The 8,654-nt window shown below is 46.4% G+C and overlaps 1 long non-coding RNA gene across 1 annotated transcript; it reads left to right on the top strand.

Moving 5' to 3' along the window:
• The first annotated feature begins 669 nt into the window (after positions 1 to 669).
• Positions 670 to 8,428, top strand: LOC144110374 (uncharacterized). Its single transcript, XR_013309818.1, has 6 exons — positions 670 to 2,031; positions 2,578 to 2,683; positions 2,780 to 2,885; positions 5,068 to 5,257; positions 5,519 to 5,689; positions 8,259 to 8,428. It is a non-coding gene; the product is annotated as an uncharacterized LOC144110374 (long non-coding RNA).
• The last annotated feature ends 226 nt before the right edge of the window (positions 8,429 to 8,654 follow it).

The following is an 8,654-nucleotide window of genomic DNA, read 5'->3' on the forward strand; positions in this document are numbered from 1 at the left end:
TGCCTGACAAAGAGTCTGCGCCCTTCTTGCTTAGTCGAGAGCACAAGACATTCAGCATGTAAAATAATCACTAAACGAGGAAATACAGAGTGGATTGGTTAACATTGAAACTAGAGTTATTTCATATTGAGCATTTATGTACAAGAGTTTGGCAAAAACTGCGAGAAACAGAATAGAAACAAAAACAGTGGCCATGCCTGTAGTGACAACAGATACATAGTGATGCTATTTTTGAAAGCTTTCAATGATTGACTTTCCTGGATAATGCTTACAGCAGGATGGTGATCATTTAAAAAAAAACTGGATATTCTGTAGCTAAATTTCTGGGTGCCGTAGTTTCTACGTATTTTTCCTTTTTATAACATATTACGGGTGTTGTAGCTTTGTTTTCGTTATATACTGATGACAAAAAGCGGTCGGGGATGAACACCATGAAAAGCTTCCTGCCTGAGTGCAAATACTTGGGACTGCGCCGAAGCTTCCCCCACCCTCCGGGGGGGGGGGGGGGGAGGGGAAGTGATTCAGGTGGCAGCACGGCAACAGGTGGCAGGTTGCTGGAACAGCAGCACCTTGGTCGCACCCACTTCCATACCCCCCCCCCCCCCCCCCTCAGCGAGCGGAAAGGCTGACCATACTGTAGCCAGTTAGTTGCCTGTCAGCGATAGTTTGGTTAACCAGCTTGCTACTCAAGACAATTCACCAGCTTTCCGATGTGCGCCAACATGGTAGTACTACGCTGCAAAACCCGTATTTTCACCCCGGAATGCCTATTTTTGAAACTTTTTGAAAGTATTTCGAGGTCGTGTGTGTGTGCATGTTTCTCCCTCCCGCCCTGTGTTAATATGCACAAAGTTTTCGAGAATATGTCGCTACACCAACAGGCCCAACATTTTGCTCTACTAATCTTCCCGGAAACACGTGGTATTAATATCAGCACTGGCAGAATAGAATACATTTTCAACAAGAAGGAAAACTGGAGGAGTAAAACCCTGCACATACATTGGCTTCGCGAACAGAAGCATGGCAATCAATTACCAAGAACCCTGTGGTGGTTTTGCATTTGTTGAAGCCCCTGTCAGCCCAACCACTCATCTTAAGATATGATTTAATGCCGACCAACAAGGTACATTAGTCTAAACTGCCTCAAGTATTCCACACAAAAGGCTTTAAAGAAGTGAATAATATATCTCCTCAATATCGCTTTGGAACTTACGCACACAAAGCAAGAAGCATAAGAACTAATTATTGAAAGCAGGGTCACCCTTATCAAGCAATACAGTTGCATTGCCATCACGAGCGCTATTTTGATCTTACGCTGCCATTTAAGCCATTCGAATTACCGTATGCACGTCTTAATGGCCACTGAACATTTTATACATACAACAGACACACTCATATGTATTATCAGACCTCATAACTTTGTTGTCAGGTTTCTTCCATGTTAACTATTTCAAACTATTTCTGCTTCGAGATTTACGACCAGTTTTCTGACCAGTGCGTTGTCGCGATCATGTTTGCTTCAAAGCGTAAGTTGTATTAATCTGCAGCCTGCACTGAGTATTAGCATGTGTCAACGTTTTGTGTCTTAAGTTGAATACATTGCCGCCAGGTGTCCCCGGGCGGCTCCTTGAAATATTGGAGTTGAATATTGGAGTTGAAAATTTTTCCCTGCTAGTAATTTCCGACGTGAGACAAGGACTCGACAGATTCATGTCTTTTATTATTTATTTATTTACAGAATACCTGCATCGCCTCCAAGGCATTATCGCATTCCATTTTTTTTAAAGGGAAATGAAGTGTGCTGATTTGAACTACGATTCACTTTGTTCCATTCTCTTTTGACGTCCTCTCAATGCAGCCGGTCTTGGAGTAAAGATTGTCATCACAGCCTGGCTTGGAGTAGAGACACGTGTTTCCACTTATTCCTGCGGAGAAAGCACCCACAGGTCGGTTCCGCCCCCGAAGCCGCAACGCGGAAGCAGGTGGAGCCATCGGTGCTGATTGCGCCGCAACTGAGGGCTGAGCCCTCCGGTTAGTCCCGAGAACTTGGCTCATAGTATCAATCGTCCCTGCGCCAGTAAAGCACCAATTCATTAATTCGTATGCCAACACAAAGTGTATTGAGGAAGCTCCCTCAACGCGAACCCCGCTCAGTTCGAATTTTCGGTCCCTTTCGAGAACGAAAGACCGAGATTCGACTATAATAGCGTGAACTCGGTTGTTTCGAAGTGCAACTTTCATTTTCTCAACACCAAGTGTACAGAGAATGCTCTCCTTAATTCAGACTCGGCGCAGTTGTAATAGTTTAAAGCAAAAGCCTTTAATGGCTCATAATGGCGGTGACCGTCCGTCCGTCCAGGTGATCTCGCGGTGACCGTCCGTCCGTTACATCGCCACCCAGGTCACGTTACCTAGGTCAGGTGGTGCCACGATCGCTCAAGCTGCTCTTATCCTCTAACCTGAAATGAATGCAAGCGCGTCAAATTTAAATCAGTGCAATATGATCAATATGGTCAAAAAATATTCCCAGTATATAGTCCCACTATAGTCCCAATATAATCTGTCCCTGCTACCCAGGAACAACCAAGGCGGCTTCAGCGTTAGCGAGAAAGCAGGTGGCCGTGGCGTGGACACCCTCTGCCCCACCAGTGACTTCAAGGCGTCACTGTCTCCTTCTGGTCGGGTGAGCCTGTGGATATTTTTTGTTGAAGGGAAGAGTTGGGGTACTTGGCACACCATTTTATCTGTCTCCTGTACAATCTTTGTCCCTGATCCCCAGGAACATCGTAAGCGGCGGAAAACTTAGCGAGAAAGCAGGTCGCCGCGGCGTGGACACCCTCTGCCCGACCGGCAGCCTAAAGGCGCCACTGTCTGCTTCTGGTCGGGTGAGCCTGTGGATACTTTTTGTGATGAATGAAGGGATTGAGGTAGTTGGTACACCATTTTTCTGTCTCCTATATAATCTATGTTCCTGTTACCCAGAAACATCCTAGGCGGCGGCAGCCTTAGCGAGATAGTAGGTGGGCGCGGCGTGGGTACCCTCTGCCCGATCTCCAATACGATTTCATGTTTGTTCAAGTAGCGCACCGCGTCTCTGCCGGACTAACCTCTGTGCAGATTAGAATGCAATCCACGCTTCGGTGGCACCATTACATGTACTACATTTCGTTGTTCCTCAGATTTTCTGAAATATGTCTAATTCAGACACCACATTGGCTCCAACAAGGTTTTCCGGAAGTCCGCCAACAACTGCAGGTAAATTACATGCGTAAATTACCGATAAACTACATGTCTGTGTGCGTGGGCGTGCATGTATACGTGGACGAGGCGTAGTTGACATCACTGGTGTAAAAATGAGGCAGCTGTGAGATAACGTGATATTGCTTTGGCCTGCTAAAAATACAACGCAGTGGAAATTCTTCGTTCCAACAGCACGCTGCAGTTGCATTTAAAGCTGAAAGTACCTAGCCTGGAACAAAGTTTCTGCGGCGTTCTGTAATCTGCTATGTTGCTACGGACGATTCAGCAAGTGTGGTAGTTTATAGTTTAAACAAAAGTAAATCAAAACGCAAGAGGAATGCGTGTGTAGACCACTGAGACTGCTTTCTACTTGAGATTTTTGGTGGCAGTAAGCGAATCACATTCCAACTAAACATAGCAGTAACTTAGTGTCTGATAGAAATTGACATTATATTCAACATCTTTAAGCAATTAGTATAGCATCGATGCGGCGGTAGATTCAATATCGGCGACAATTACAAAATATTCTTCGGCGCTGCAAACCGGCACCCCGTCAAGGCGGGAACAAAGAGAACTGTCCGGGCAGAAATTTTCTAACGCGTGAGAATATTTGCCAAACACGTTATCCTCTCACCAAAGATATGGGGCTCAAGTCAGACCGGCGAAGAGTGCGTCGCATATAGCTGAAAGAACGCCTAGCTATGAAACAGTAAAGAGCGCTCTTGATTTGAAGTCGAGCCGAAAAAAGGAGATATATCCGCATAAGACATGTGATTCATGATGTTGATACTCTTCCTTCGCGATCTTCTTTTTTCTTTCCATCTGGAATTTTGTGTTTGCCGTTTGGGCTCTCCTGAACAACCATCTCCCTAATGTCTCAATGTGTGCGTTTGGCACTGCAGGCTTACTGCAAAGGAAATGAACTTCCTATTTTCTACTCGGGTCTTTGATTAGTTACGATCGATATGATTTTGTATATCAGGTCCAATGTGCTCTCTGTCGCCGGCTTCTTCGAGTAATGATACTGTATATAATAGACACGGATGTGAGTCCCCCGAATGCTTTTAATGGCTCAGCGGCCTATACTAAATACCAGCCGATACGAAGAGGGAGTGCATTTCATTTCTCCAGACAAAGGGCTAGCCAGGAATACATCTCACTATAAAAAAAAAGTTCGTAGAGGGGTTAATGAAAAATGTGCAGTGAGTATACAGTGTGGCGGTGTCTGCGAAATTATAGGAAAAACTTCATGGACAAAATACATAGAGATGCAAGACAGACTTATAGGGAAGCTGACGGTGCCGGCCAAAGACGGCTGAGCGTATACGGAAAAACCTTACCATTATATCTAAAAATTTTGTTTTAATGCCGATATTGCTCAATACATAGCGTTTCCAAGCAGTGCAAGAAAACACTGCCCTTGTCAAGCCTGCTCGAGGTAGAAATACCGAAGTTCTGTGCACCTGTACGAAACCAAGATCGTCCCATGCATGATAGCGTCTTTGTAAGTGGGTCTCTTGCGAGAAACGGGTGTCTCCGTTACGGCGCTAACGCTTAGAGTTGTCCATGTTCCGCCAGGAGGCACCATTTTCTTTCCTGGCTTCATGTCGGGGCAGGAAGCTCCTAAATTCCTGTCCAAACCAAGGCTTCTATGCCTGGCCAAGCAGCCGAAACTGCGGCATTTAGAAATAATATAGGCGGCGTTTTATATGGCTCTGACTGTAAATGGTATGGTTGTCAACGCCATAATCGGCTAAAAAGATAATCGAGGCATGATGAAGGAATCTGAAAAATATTTAGGCTGTCGTATGGATGTTTTCATTGCAGGTGTCGTCGAGAAGAAATTTGCGTTTCCGCTGTAGCTATGCACAGCGAGCCAACAGCCGGAAATTCGTTCAAGCCGCAGCGTGAATGCAGGTGGGGCCGACGAGCAGCTTGCCGCCTCAACAAGAACCATCAGGCTGCAAATGGGAAGCAGGTGCCGGCGGCTCCTGAGAACGTCCGAGCAGGCCTCTAGGTAATTTGAGCGACGGGTTGTACGCACGACCTCTTCTAAGCTTTTGTGCACCGAGGAGACCCGGAAGGTCTCAGTGTTCTGTCACGGCATGGCAAATTCTCCGACCTTTCACGTGGAAATATTCTTTGGTGATGGCCTTTGGCGTGCGAGTAATATCTGAGTACATGTTTCGGTATATGCGTGGCCCCGACCGAATGCACATGACATTTCACCGCATCATTCGTCTATCTGCTATATACATGAGACTTGCATTCATTCCAGCATGCTCTGCTTCGAGAGGAAAGTCTTGCGCTTCCAATACCTCATCGGGGGAATAACACGCAGTTCCTGGACGTGAGGCTCCACCTCCAGCGACCGCAGCGAGGAAGCGGGTGGCGCTTTGGACGACGCCACACGGACGACATCTGGCAGCCGCTGCGCTGGGAACCATCGGTAGGCATGGGTTCAATGGCCTTCCCGTAGCCTGTGTAGCCTCTCTACCCCACTAAAACAGAGCCGCTACCACTAGGGCGGAATCTCGTTAATTCGCTTAATTCGAATTCGAGTTGATTCGAACTGCACATTTGGTTTGCGTGTATCTCCTGTTTTGGTGCCCCTTCGTAATTCGAATACCTTTACCTTAGACTTAGACCAATACCTTTCCCTTAGGCCACCGCGGTGGCTGAGTGGTTATGGCGCTCGGCTGCTGGCCCGAAAGACGCGGGTTCAATCCCTGGCGCGGCGGTCGAATTTCGATGGAGGCGAAATTCTAGAGGCCCGTGTACTGTGGGATGTCAGTGCACGTTAAAGAACCCCAGGCGGTCGAAATTTCCGGAGCCCTTAACTACTTGATTTAGAGAAAACCTAGCGCAAAAACATGCAACCACAATGACAGAACAGACGAGACACAAGCGCTATTTTTTTTAACTCACAACTGGCTTTTTATTGAAGCAGGAAGCAGTTTATATACGGTGAAGCTTCAAGGGGAGAGAAGGGTGACAAGGAGGAGAAGGTGAACAAAGAGAACATCGCTTCACAAAAAACAGGCAGGCAGCCAAAAAATCATACAAGAAAAAGAAAAAGTTACATGATAACTGAATCTAAAAATTGATACTCTGAATCAAAAAGAGATAAAGAAGGGGTACTGATGGACCTCCTGCCATATTTCTTGATGTAGAAAGCCTCCAGACTAACACGCGCCGTCTTATCTGTGCTCTTGCCAAGAATCTTCGTCTCATTCAAAATCGCCTCGCACCCGTCGCAGCTCATTACGTGCGCAACCAACTACGGCGTCTTTCATAGCCTCAGTCACTTTGGGATGTGAAACCCGCATAGACCAAACCAAACCGAATGATGGACACTCTAGTGTGCTCCAAAAGAGAAAAAAAAACGAACTACAGAACGGCTGCCACTACGTAACGCGAGATTCAGCGAGAGTCTGCTTACGCGACTGCTACTACTACAATACGCCGCTAAGCCAAGTGAGTTGGTCTTTAATAGCAGTCGCTGTATAGCTGTATTTGCAACCTGTATTTGCAAGGTTCGATCCCGTGTCTTCACGCAACTGTTATGAGCAAATGCTTTTCTATGCAGAAATATGGGAAGCGAGATGTAATTCTTGCAAAAACGGAGCCCGCGAGAAACGAAGACAATTCTAACCCTGTATTTGGCGCATGAAAGCGCCGCTTAAGGTAGATTCACACGACGGACCATTGCCAGAGGAGAAATGGGACATCACGTAACAACTGGACCGCAGTCTCATATTGCGTAGCCTGAATTCAGGTTTATGGGAAATAAAACGGAACAACCAGGCACCTACATGACTACCTTTTAAAACTTGATGCGCCAAATGTATACAACCGTCTCGTTGAAACTTAAGCGTACCACTCCGCTACATCATGTATGACACGGAAGTAGTAGATTTGATGAGTCAGAATTTGTTGTGTACGGAATGATAAAAATTCAGTGCGTAAAGGGGTCACTATCTCTGACTCAGCCTCCGGCTGCTTGGTACATGAAGACAGTGTATACGACAATCCCGCCTAGAATGGTGGATAATGGCGTTAAAATAAATCCCGGTGCCCGGAACTACTGTGCGCAGGTATTCTGGGGAATGGGTTAGATCATTTATACCTTTCCCATGCTTGGCCAGGCATCGCTCCCTTGATGCGAGGACAGGAGTTCAGTATCATTTGTTCGAAAAGTGTAACGCCAACGCCAATGAACAGAATGAACGCGGACAGCCTATACTAATAATTATAGAAACAGGCGAGCGCTCGGTTTCGGGGCTGGCGGGTGAGTGATGTCATAGCTGTCACGTGGGCTCCCCTCGGTTCAGTCAAAGTCGCGCACACGGCGCACATGGCGAAGAAGCTGCATAGGGAAGAAGTAAAGCTTTTGCTTTAAAAATAGTAATAAGGTTGTGCAAACGTTTTATGTATTCATGTCACATGTAGACATTTTATTAACAGCTAAGATTAGCACAGTTTGCCCTTCTTATTGATCGAGTTACCCGCTTTTCCAGCTTTCTTTTTTATTGTTCTCGACTAGCCTTTGAGTAAGTACCAGATTTGTACTGCACATTTTTATCCACGTCATAAAGGCAGTGACTGCCATTCGTGCAACAGCGATCGGTACAGGTCCTAGGAAGCTTTTTTGAAATATCACTAAGTTGTGTCTCGAGACAGACTAGATCTCTTAATCAGTGTCGACTTGGATAATATAGAACAACCAGCAAAAGTGTGTTCGTCACATCAGAAGCACTAGCATGCAAATGTATGTTTGAAATGTACTGCACAAAACAAGACATCGGAAATGTTTATCGCTGTCATTTCTGCGCTTTCTTATCTGATATGTGTCACCATTACAAACAGCTCTGTTACTACGTGCAGCACTTCAGCGCGTGGGATTCGTGATAGTCGCAAGCTGAATCTAAGGATTTGCCAAACTCTTGTGTCCCGTCCTTTTCTCTTTGCGCGGCGAAAGATCCTTCCACTTGTATGTTCATTTCGTCGTCTCGCAGGTAAGCGGCGCTGGTGGAGTCCGGCCTAACCTCTTCAATGACGTCAAGCCACTCAGCGCATCCGAGAAGGAGGAGCTCCTCGTCATAAGGGAAAGCTGCTCCAGGATAACGCAGCCCGGTTGGTTCGAGACTTCGGGGCTTTCGCACTGGCCAACGAGCGATAACCACTAGGCTCGCACACTACGAGCAGCCCTGGCGATCCACAAAGGAAGATACGTCTGCCAGTGGCCGTCACAGAAGTGCGCGTACAGTATATAATTAGTTGTCGACCCTTCGCATGGGTGTCCACCGATATATGCGAGACAGTTATACGCCATATCCTTTCCTCAAACCTGGTTCGGGTGTCCACCTACATATGTGAGGCAGTTACTGTTCCATTTCCTTCTTCAATTTTGT

This window comes from Amblyomma americanum, chromosome 11 (genome assembly GCF_052857255.1).
Source record: "Amblyomma americanum isolate KBUSLIRL-KWMA chromosome 11, ASM5285725v1, whole genome shotgun sequence".
Lineage (NCBI taxonomy): Eukaryota > Metazoa > Arthropoda > Arachnida > Ixodida > Ixodidae > Amblyomma > Amblyomma americanum.